This window comes from Miscanthus floridulus, chromosome 4 (assembly GCF_019320115.1).
Source record: "Miscanthus floridulus cultivar M001 chromosome 4, ASM1932011v1, whole genome shotgun sequence".
NCBI classification, from domain to species: Eukaryota; Viridiplantae; Streptophyta; class Magnoliopsida; order Poales; family Poaceae; genus Miscanthus; species Miscanthus floridulus.
In genome coordinates, this window is record NC_089583.1 from 15,911,043 (window position 1) to 15,923,398 (window position 12,356).

Sequence of the window (12,356 nt, forward strand, 5' to 3'; positions counted from 1 at the left end):
CGCGGGGGCCGGGCTCGAGCGGGCACGTGGGGAGGGAGACGACGGTCGATGTTTTTTTTTTAAAATTTTCGATCGGGAATTTGGGCTGCGTCCTGATTTAGGGTTCGGTCCTTTGCCGAGGGCCCAGATGCACGGCCCTCGGCAAAGATTTTTTATTTTTATTTTTAAAATTCTTTGCCGAGGGCCACGGGGAAGGCCCTCGGCAAAGAGCCCTCAGCAATTTTTTGTGTTCGGTCCTTTGCCGAGGGCCCAGATCCACGGCCCTCGGCAAAGATTTTTTATTTTTAATTTTAAAATTCTTTGCCGAGGGCCACAGGTCAGGCCCTCGGCAAAGAGCCCTCGGCAATTTTTTTTTTTGGTTTTTTTAGCCCAGTTTTTTTGTGGTGCTACAATACATTGTTTTGAACTCAATTTTAAAATTCAGGCCAATTTTGATTTTGTTTTGTATATTTCCTTAATTTATTTCGATTCTTCGATTTTTTTTGAATATGTCAAATTTGAACTGCAGGTGCATGGAATATTGCAATGTAGTGTTTCGAAAAATGTTATTCATGTTAATTGGTGCATGTTGAGTCCCTATCCACGAGCTCGCATCAAATTTTCACGCATCTTGTTCGCGTAACATGGCGACCGACTTGGCGGGAAAGTGTTTTAAAATTATATAAAATCCATACGAAGTCCGAAAATCACGAAACTTGGCGAGATGTCATGTTATCGCATGTGTAGGCTGTGGTAAAAAATTGAGAATGGTTCGAGCGAGTTGCGACGTCGGATGCCTGAAACCCAGACATCTCCACATGTGATCACATGTGGAGATGTCTGGGTTTCAGGCATCCGACGTCGCAACTCGCTCGAACCATTCTCAATTTTTTACCACAGCCTACACATGCGATAACATGACATCTCGCCAAGTTTCGTGATTTTCGGACTTCGTATGGATTTTATATAATTTTAAAACACTTTCCCGCCAAGTCGGTCGCCATGTTACGCGAACAAGATGCGTGAAAATTTGATGCGAGCTCGTGGATAGGGACTCAACATGCACCAATTAACATGAATAACATTTTTCGAAACACTACATTGCAATATTCCATGCACCTGCAGTTCAAATTTGACATATTCAAAAAAAATCGAAGAATCGAAATAAATTAAGGAAATATACAAAACAAAATCAAAATTGGCCTGAATTTTAAAATTGAGTTCAAAACAATGTATTGTAGCACCACAAAAAAACTGGGCTAAAAAAACCAAAAAAAAAAATTGCCGAGGGCTCTTTGCCGAGGGCCTGACCTGTGGCCCTCGGCAAAGAATTTTAAAATTAAAAAATAAAAAATCTTTGCCGAGGGCCTATCCTGGCCCTCGGCAAAGGTCCTCTTTGCCGAGGGCCTAGCCTCGGGCCCTCGGCAAAGCCGATTTATAAAAAAAAAAATTGGCCGAAAACTGGTTTTTAAAAAATCTTTGCCGAGGGCCTGGTCTGGGGCCCTCGGCAAAGACTTAAAAAAAAATTTGCCGAACCTTTGCCGAGGGCCTAACGGGTGGCCCTCGGCAAAGTTTGACGGGAAATGGCCGCCGTGACCCAACGGACCTACTTTGCCGAGGGTATCTTTGCCGAGGGCCGAGGCCCTCGGCAAAGATTTGATTTGCCGTGGGCCTGTCTTTGCCGAGGGTCGTACCCTCGGCAAAGGCCTCTTTGCCGAGGGCCGTTATTTGCCGAGGGCTCCTTTGTCTGGCCCTCGGCAAAGAGTCTCTTTGCCGAGTGCCCGATATTTGGCCCTCGGCAAAGCCTCAGGCCCTCGGCAAAGTACGCGTTTCCAGTAGTGATATCTATGACCGTATCTCTTTCGGATTGTCCATGTATTTTGGACAGCCCACGGATGCGTAGATGAGGTTAGTTTCCATGGTTCACTCTGGTCCGAGACAGACTTTTGGAATCACCTCCCTGTTGTTCTCCGGATACACACTCTCCCTTGCAGAACGTGTATCGGGAGAACAGCGGGGAGGTGCTGCCGAAATTCTATCTTGGATAGGAGCGGAGCATTGAAACTGACCTCATCTATGCATCCGTGGGTGGGATTAGGACCTATCCTCACCTATTAGATGGTAGGAATGCCGTGTAGATGCAATTGCTGGTTATATTACTCGCTTACATATGTATATGCTAGAGGATGGAGAACCATGATTGGATGTACACGGGCCACGCAAGTATGACCCCAGAATGGATGACTAAGACTAATGCTTTCTTGGAGCATTCATTTGGCGAGGCTGCTAGAGGGTCGAGTCGGATGCCGTGTCCCTGTAGCAAATGTGACAACCGTGTAAGAAAGAATAGGAAGAACGTGGGGAAAGATCTTTGCAAGTATGGATTCACACCAAACTATACCTGCTGGATCCACCATGGTGAAGCCGACCGTATTAGAGAGGAGGTGGTGAGACCATGCCTCGAGGCTTTTGATGGAGATGCCGGGGTAGCAGACTGGATGGATGACTTTCAGGAGGCACGGTTTGGTGAAGGATTAGAGAACGAGCCAGAGGAATCCACAAAGGCGTACTACGATATGCTGTCTTCGGCACAGAAGCCCCTTCATGAAAAGACAATGGTTTCGCAACTGGATGCCATTGGACGCCTAATAGCGTTCAAGTCACAGTGTAGCATGAGTCGAGACAACTTTGATGGTATGTTGGCAGTTGTTGGATCCCTGCTTCCGAAGGGTCACATTCTGCCGAAGAACTTGTACGAGTCACAGAAACTTCTTCGTGCCCTTAAGATGCCATATGAGCACATCCATGCTTGTCCGAATGGTTGCGTCCTATTTAGGAAAGATCACGAGAAAGCAACGCACTGTCCAAAGTGCAAATCCTCTAGGTATCTAGAGGTCGACACTAGTGATGGCAAGAAGGAATAGCTTGGTATCCCCGTGAAGGTTTTACGGTACCTTCCTGTCATACCGAGGATCTAATAGCTATACATGACAGAGGAGTCCGCGAAACAGATGACATGGCATAAACATGGCAAAAGATACAATGCTGACAAGATGGTACACCCATCGGATGGTGATGCATGGACCCATTTCGATGGCATACATCATGGTAAAGCTAAGGAGGCTCGGAATGTACGTGTAGCGATGGCAACAGATGGGTTCAACCCCTATGGATTGCTGGCGGCCCCGTACACTTGTTGGTCCGTGTTCGTGATCCCCCTCAATCTCCCCCCCGGCGTCATGTTTCAACCCAAGAACGTATTCTTGTCACTGATAATTCCTGGACACCCGGGGAACGAGATGGGTTTGTTCATGGAGCCTCTCATTGATGAATTGATCCTTGCTTGGGAAAAGGGGGTACTGACATACGACCGAGCTACAAAGAAGAACTTCACAATGCATGTGTGGTACCACTACTCCCTGCATGACTTCCTGGCGTATGGCATATTCTGCGTGTGGTGTGTTCATGGGAAGTTCCCATGCCCAATATGCAAGACAGCTATGAGGTTCACTTGGCTGAAGAGGGGTGGCAAGTTTTCTTCGTTTGACCAACATCATCAATTCCTCCCTCTTGACCATCCATTCAGACGAGACGTCAAGAACTTCAGGAAAGGGGTTCAAGTCACCGACCCTGCACCTCTGATGATGACCGGTGCCGAGGTCCGTGCTGAGATAGAGGCTCTCAAATATGATAAAGAGAAAGGTGGTTTTATTGGATATGGTGAGGAACACCAGTGGACTCATAAATTAGGCTTGACTAGGCTCCCCTATTTCAATGACCTTGTTCCACACAACATTGATGTAATGCACACAGAAAAGAATATTGCCGAGGTGCTTTTTGCAACACTCATGGACATTCCTCATAAGTCAAAGGACAACGTTAAGGCTAGACTGGACCTGGCAACGATGTGCGATAGGCCAAAGCAAGTGATGAAGCCTCCCGCGCCCGGCAAGAAATGGAGAAGGACTCCGGTCGATTTCGTCTTGAAAAAGGACCAAAGGAAGGAAGTACTGTAGTGGATCCAGACGTTAATGTTCCCTGATGGGCATGCGGCGAATTTGAGTAGGGGAGTGAACTTGTCCACTATGCGAGTCTTAGGGATGAAGAGTCATGACTACCACATATGGATTGAGTGGCTCCTTCCTGCGATGACCCGAGGATACGTCCCTGAGCATGTGTGGCGCGTGCTGGTAGAGTTGAGCTATTTCTTCCACCAGCTTTGTGCCAAGGAGTTATCTCAGGACGTGATTGATGACTTGGAGAAAGTGGCACCTGTGTTGCTCTGCAAGTTGGAGAAGATCTTCCCACCCGGCTTCTTCCTGGCGATGCAGCATCTGATTTTGCACCTACCGTACAAGGCATGAATGGGGGGGCGTGCAGGCCCGTTGGTGCTATACAATTGAGAGATGTCTAAAGATTCTTCGGAAAAAGTGTAGAAATAAAGCCAAAATTGAGGCTTCTGTGGCAGAGGCATTCATTCTAGAGGAGGTGTCAAACTTCACAACAGCATACTATAAGGATGGCCTTCCCAGCGTGCACAATCGTCCCCCACGTTACAACGCGGACGAGAGTTCATCGAACCTCAGCCTTTTCAAAGGGCAACTCGGAAAGGCAAGCGCATCGGGCACCAAGATCTTGCGGCATGATGAGTGGCGCACTATCATGGTGTATGTGTTGTTGAACCTTGATGAAGTGAAGCCTTATGTGTAGTAAGTTCTCAATGAGCTTGTTACATACGCCCTTGTCACTATCCTCCATCTATCGAACCCCCTTATCTCTTGTTTTTTCAGGGAATTTCTGAATAAATACTGGAGAGGGAATAGGGCTCCTTCCCCTCAAGAAGAAGATAGTCTTCTCAAAGATGGTGTGCCCGATTTCATATCCTGGTTCGATACGAAGGCACCGTCTAATTTACCTCGTTCAATCTTTGACATCCCACTTTGCATGCATGTGCAAGTAATGTAACGATCTATCCGGCCTCACCTTGCAGGCCCGCAAGGATGCGGAAATGGATGCTGAGTTGAAAGGGCTCGCCAAAGGCTTCGCCTACAAGGTCAAGTCATTCACCGTTTATGATGTGAATGGCTATCGCTTTCACACAAGAAACTACGAGCAAAGTCGGCCCAATCGGAAAACCACAAATACCGGAGTTCGTATGCCCGGCACCGATGAGCGCGACTACTATGGCATAGTAGAAGAAATATATGAGCTCAATTTTGAGTGTCGCAAAGCTCCTAATCAAGTCGTATTCAAATGCCATTGGTTCGATCATAATGTCATGAGAACAACCCCTGAGATTGGACAAGTCAAAATTCGACAGGATTCTGTCTATCAAGGAGAGGATGTCTATATTGTGGCTCAATAGGCCACACAAGTTTATTATCTCCCATGGGCGTGCCAAAAAGACTCCAATCTTATCGGTTGGTACCTTGTGTAGTTGGTATCGCCGCACGGTAAACTGCCTGTCCCAAACGATGAGGATTACAACTTTGACCCAAACACACGGGAGTTCTATCAACCAGAGGGGCTAGAAGGGAGGTTTGACATAGACATGTTTCGCTGATGGGCATGGAAGTAGACAATGACATTGATCAAGACGATGGAGATGAGGATGATGGAGAGGAGGTGCAAAATGCTAAGGACTTACAAATGCTTGAGCGATTACAGTTAGGCGATGACAATGATGACAACGATGGAGATGAGCCCGATTTACTCGACAATATTGATAGTGATGACGACACCTATGATCCAGCCGCTGCCGATCGTGAAGAATATTTCTAATTCATGTAATACTATATTATTATTGTTATTATTATTGCAATTATGTTTCATTCATTTTGCATCTCTTTATAAGTACTTGTAATTTAAATGTGCTAATTGGTTTACTCTTTGAAATTGCCGGCACTCAACAAAATGCCGGGCGGAAGGCAGGCCCGTCGGGGGTCAACTCCCTCTACATGAGGGAGCGCTTACCACCCCAAGTTGAGGAGGACCCCTTGCCAGAGCTGTCGACGAGGAGGACGAGGAGCGGCCGCCCCCACGGCCATCCGAGGATGAGGGTGCAGCCGGCTCCCACCCCGTCGGTGGACGAGAACGACCAGGCGGTGGGCCTGCACATAGGAGGGGGTGGCACTTCCTCTGACTCGTCGGACCACGGGGAGGTGGCGATAGCGACACCAGGGGGTTCCACTAGCACTGCCTCTGGCTCTACCTCGTTGGGAGTCTACTTGCGTGGGCCCTTGCAGCTCCTGGCGCGGCCGATCCCACTTCACCGGCGCCCGATGATTCGACCCAGCGGCGATAAGTAAGTATTATTTCACTACTATTTCATATGACATGTTGAAAATCGAATTGGAGACTAACAATTCTTCTTAATGACTCTTGCAGCAACTGGGAAGTTGTGTCCAGAATAGGCCGGCACATCAATGGCACCCTAGGCCTTCTGATTCGGCAGCACTACCCTAGCATGGTCACCTACGCCTCGGTGACTTCGCCGCCCTGGATGTGGGACCACTTCTACGCCACCGAGGACAGCGAGTTCGGCACCGTTGCGGCGTGGATCAAGGCCGAGTTCTGGGTGAGTCTTCATCGCACTAAATTGGTCAATACTACGCATTCATTGGTCGTTCTTGAAATAATGAAATGATACATGATGTCTATATGCATCTTCAGGTGCGACGAAGGGTTTGCGGATCGGGCGGCGCGAGTGCAGGACAAGGTCTGTAGGTCCCGACTCTCGGACCTATACCACGAGACGCGGCTCCAGTGCATCATCAACTACAACGCCAATGTCCTTGGTCAGGTGGTGAGGAAGGCCAATGCCAGGACCAGGACACTCACCAAGGAGCAGTACCTCTCGGTAAGTACGAAACTTTAATACTGACTCCTTCCATGAAGAATAGGTAGGCTTCATTTCATCTTCTGACATATCAATAACTTGATGGCATGCAACAATGTCCTGATTGGTGCGCCAGGCACCGCCTCTGCTGGGAGGCCATTGTGGACAGGTGGCTCTCGGAGGAGTGGGCGGAGAAGCACAACATCCGTCAGGACTGCCGCCTGTAGATGGGTGGGGCGCCACACCACCAAGGGAACCGGAGCCTCGGTGCGTACGCCCAGACATGGGTAATCTTCTTTGTGTTTTCATCTTTATTTATTTATTCTAGCGCTCAATTCTCATTACTTGTAATCATTTTTGTGTTTTCCTCGCAGTCCTAGGCGCACCAAGGCCAGGAATGCAACGAGTTCATGGCGTACGCCCTGGCACACAAGGGCAAGGCGACGGCCCCGGAAGTCACCTACAACCCGGCGGATGGGCCCGAGGCGTACACTAGCGTGAGCGTCCATAACAAGCTTAGTGAGTACACCTCGGTGGCCCGTGAGCGCCATGGGGAGGACTTCGATCTGGCCACCCAGCCCTTGGACATAGACCTCTTGATGAGGCTGGGAGGAGGGAAGCAGCACGGTCGGTACTGGATGGCGGACAGCACAGTCGACTCCGCCTCTATTCCCAACCTCGCCGACATTCGAGCAAGGAGCACGAGCTCCTCCCTCCCCATACGCTCTCGGCAGCAGAGCTCACAACAGAAGATGGCGGAACTCTAGGTTAGTACTGTTTTATTTGTCGTTCATTGCTTTTACACATCTACCTTGCCTTTGCATTGCTTAAACATTGCGGGTGGAATGTTGCAGGCCGACTTGCTGAGGTTGGAGGCCCAGCAGGCGGCCTAGGCGAAGGCCCATCGGCTAGAGATGGAGGCTGTACAAGTCCAGAGGGTGGCCGAGACACAGAGGCTGCAGGACATGTTCAGCTTCATGGCGAGCCTTCAGGCCTTGCCAGGTGTGGTCGTGCCCCAGTCGCTGCTCGCTCCAGTTGTGGCTCCTCCTCCTCCTATAGGGACTCCGGTGAGTATATATGGTTATTTATTCCTTTAGCTTGTGCGGCCCTCCTGTAGATACTCATGAATTCGCTTCTCCTTTGTGCAGCAACAGTCGGTGGGTTCGAACCCGACTCCTCAAGGTGGCCCTTCTCCATAGGCCGGGTGGACAACTGGCCCTCCTCAATGTGGCAGTTCACACTCCGGGTGGGGAGGCTAGCAGTAGGTACCGTTTATTTGTTTCTTTTCATGTTGCATGGACTTGTGTTAGACTTAGCCTTATGTTGGACTACTACTAGAGACATATATATATTGTGATGGATATTGTCATGGATGATGCGAATGTATGTGATGGATTATGGACAATGGATTTGTATGTGATGTATTATGGATGGTGGATGTGTATGTGATGGGTTATGGATGTGTATGTGATGGAATATGGATGTGTATGTGATATATCCTGTGATGTGTGTTGATATATATGTGATTTCTTTGTTTGCGCTGATGGAAAGCAAAAAACAAAAAAAATAGCATTTTCCCCTCTTTGCCGAGTGCCACACTCGGCAAAGAGGGCTTTGCCGAGTGCCGTGACCATGGCACTCGACAAAGCTGGGAAGCAGAGACCCAATTTCCCAGCTTTGCCGAGTGCCAGAGCCATGGCACTCGGCAAAGATTTGTTTTTAAAAGAAACAATTTCTTTGCCGAGTGCAAGAGTATGGCACTCGGCAAAGAATTTTCAAAAAAAAGAAAAAGAAAAATTCTTTGCCGAGTGCCGCTGAGGTGGCACTTGGCAAAGAGGCCGTCTGTCAACGAAATATGGTCGGCAGTCCACCGAGGGGGGTGCCCATGGTGGTAGATTATCGGTAGACGGTGCATGTAATCAGGAACCAGATGGTTATAGAGGTACAAGACACAAGATTTATACAGGTTCAGGCCGCCAGTGTGGCGTAAAACCCTACGTCCTGTGCTCTGTTATTTGTATTGATCTGGGGTGGGATCTGTTGTCCTCCCTGAGGAGGACTCCTGCCTCTCCTTATATAGTCTGGAGGAGGAGGGTTACAAGTAAAGTATCCTATTTGGTACTATTACAATATCTAGTACAACTTATAATCTTGCTGTGCACGCCTCGATCTTACGGGCCGGGCCACCTCGGATGGTGCGGCCCATGTACCATCTTGTGGTACCCGAGGGTATATCCCCCACAGCTAGTCCCCGAGCGCCATGTATTCTGATGCGACACGCCATTTTAACCTTCTCCGAACAGTGAGGCTTGCGTTCTTGACATCTCCGACCACCGTTGTCGCCGGAGAAGTAGGTTGTCCGAAGAATGTATGGTGCTCTTAAAAAGAAAGAAAAAGATTTCCGTCCTGGGAAGTGTGCCCACTTATATTTCTGAAAAGAAATGTAAGTGCGTCTTGAAGCATAGCGTCCTTGATCATCAGAGGCGTAGTAGTCGAAAACAAACACATTCACCGCAAGGTAAAGTGTGCCCACTTAGTCCCCGAGCCTGGTAGTAGGTGACGTAAGCACGTGGTGCCAGGGTCTAAAAAGAATTCCCAGTTAAGTTGAGAATCCAATCGTCGTACAGGCGATACGAGATGCACCGGCAGGTGCATCGTACCGATGTAGTCCCCGAGCTTGCTGGAAGGCGAGGTATGAGCCTTGTAGCAAGGTCTAAGTGAGAAAAAAAAATCCCAACTGTATGCGAGTTGCCAGTCACATGTTGTCGAGACGCAAAGTCCCCGAGCCGTGGTCGGAGAGTGGTCGAGGCAGTCCCCGAGCACAGGTCGAGGAGCGAGCGACGAAGTCCCCGAGCCGTGGTCGGAGAGTGATCGAGGCAGTCCCCGAGCACAGGTCGAGGAGCGAGCGACGAAGTTCCCGAGCTGTGGTCGAAGAGTGATCGAGGCAGTCCCTGAGCACAGGTCGAGGAGCGAGCGACGAAGTCCCCGAGCTGTGGTCGGAGAGTGATCGAGGCAGTCCCCGAGCGTAGGTCGAGAAGCGAGCGACGAAGTCCCCAAACATAGCTCAAAATTCCTGCAATATAAATATGTAGAATGGTAGTACATGATGTACAAAATAATAAATTATGGAGAAAAAATCCGCGATGAAGAAATAACGCTCAGCAGTCATGAGCATGATGTGATAAAGCAGTTGGTGCTTTGTAAACATCAGTGTTAATGTGAAGTTTGTGTTTATACTTAATATAAATTGCCCGACCAGTTAGTATGTAGCTGAGTCTCCAGCCCTAGCTAGCCCGTTAACCATAATGTGGGGCGCGGAGCCCGTGCACGTATAGGATGAACAAAGCGTGGCTAAGGAGCCGCTGTCGACCACCCATAACGCAGAGGGCAGGCGCTCGTGCACGTGTTGGGAGGAGCCGGAGACAGGGCCTTTTCTGGAGACATCGAGCGTCAACATGACTGGTCGAGGATTTGCATTAAGTATAGCTGTATGTTATATTTAAGATTGTATACATGGACAAACGTTATTTGAAGAATAATCATGACAAGGACGTTGTGGAGAAACGTCGTAATGAAAATTATATTAAATATAAATATTAGAAGTGTACTTATCTTTGAATAGAAATCCGGTCGACGGTGATGAAGTTGTCCGGTCCTCGAGCTTTTCGGCCTGTTGTGATGGTGGTCGCGGTTGTCATAGCGCCGTTCTTCGTGGCGATCATCATTGCGATGTGGTCTGGTGGTCTGGTGGTCGGAGCTCGGCGGAGCCGCTCGGGACGTGGTCTGGTGGTCGGAGCTCGACGGAGCCGCTCGGGACGTGGTCGACATGGTCTGGTGGTCGGAGCTCGGGACGTGGTCGACGTGGTGGGTGCGCAGCGTCGCCGTAGTAGAGCAGGTGTAGTCAGAGCTGGTCGGAGTCGATCCCTGTGTAGTCGCCCGAGCACAAAGAGTCGTGCACAGAGACGTGACATGTCGCTGCTTGTAGGTTGATGCAAAGGTACAAAATCATGTACGTATAAACGTCCCAACAAGCTTCTTGCGTCGTCATTAAGCATGCATGGTGATGTAGATTGGATCCGTTTATGCAGCTTTTTGACGTGGTCGTTGTGTCTTGACGTTGTGAGTCCAATCTGACTCGTGAACATGATGAAGCAACTCCCGTACAACCGCCCGAGATCGAACGACGCTCGTATGCCTGCTTGTGTAGGAGCACCTTCCCGACGATGATGGCTTATGTGAGCGACTGGATGTATGAGGTCGTCGTCGAGAACATGTCGTTGATATTGAGGATTCCCATCTGATTCGCCGGAAGATTAGTACGCACAACCCCTAAAGGGGACCCCTACCTGGCGCGCCACTGTCGACGAAATATGGTCGGCAGTCCACCGAGGGGGGTGCCCATGGTGGTAGATTATCGGTAGATGGTGCATGTAATCAGGAACCAGATGGTTACAGAGGCACAAGACACAAGATTTATACAGGTTCAGGCCGCCAGTGTGGCGTAAAACCCTACGTCCTGTGCTCTGTTATTTGTATTGATCTGGGGTGAGATCTGTTGTCCTCCCTGAGGAGGACCCCTGCCTCTCCTTATATAGTCTGGAGGAGTAGGGTTACAAGTAAAGTATCATATTTGGTACTATTACAATATCTAGTACAACTTATGATCTTGCTGTGCACGCCTCGATCTTACGGGCCGGGCCACCTCGGATGGTGCGGCCCATGTACCATCTTGTGGTACCCGGGGGTATATCCCCCACATCGTCAGAGTTGACGTCGGTTTTTTTTTGCCGAGTGCTGACGTGACACTCGACAAAGAAACCTTTGCCGACGGGTTCTTTGCCGACTGCTCTTTGCCGAGTGCGGCACTCGGCAAAGCCTTTATCGAGTGTATTTCGGGCTTTGCCAAGTGCCGCAGGCACTCGGCAAATTGCCTGTTTTCAGTAGTGAGTGGACATGGGCCCCTAACGGTGGCCTGGATAAACAGGCCATGAAGGCCGTACCATATGCGGTGGAGTACCAGCGCCATAAACGAACGAGGGTGAACGACGAAACGGAAAAGATTACTTCCCTGGTACAGAACACAGTTCGCATAAATAAACCCAAACGGGTAATATAACCTCGATCAAGCAAGCTTAAACAAAGACACCTGAGCCCGTAATACCAAACGGGTAATATAACCTCGATCAAGCAAGCTTAAACAAAGACACCTGAGCCCGTAATACCAGCCGGGCTTGGTTGCGCGAGCCTGTAACTCTAGTTTTGGAGGGCGAAAGGGTTGGTCAACTTGAGGTTAGAGAGAGTGCATCCTTATATTTGGCACACTTGACTTGGGCCGATCACGTGGGGTTTATTATGGTTGGGGTGAAACAAAACACCCTAACGCCCCGTTCGTTTGGAGGAATTTGTGAGAGAAAAACACTGTTCCGGATGAAAAAAGATGCAGATCTAAGCCAAGTTTAAGGGCACGCGAACAGGGCCAATGGCACGTCATGAAGCTGTCATGACGAGCCCTAATGTTTGGTGTCTGGTTCTGCATTGT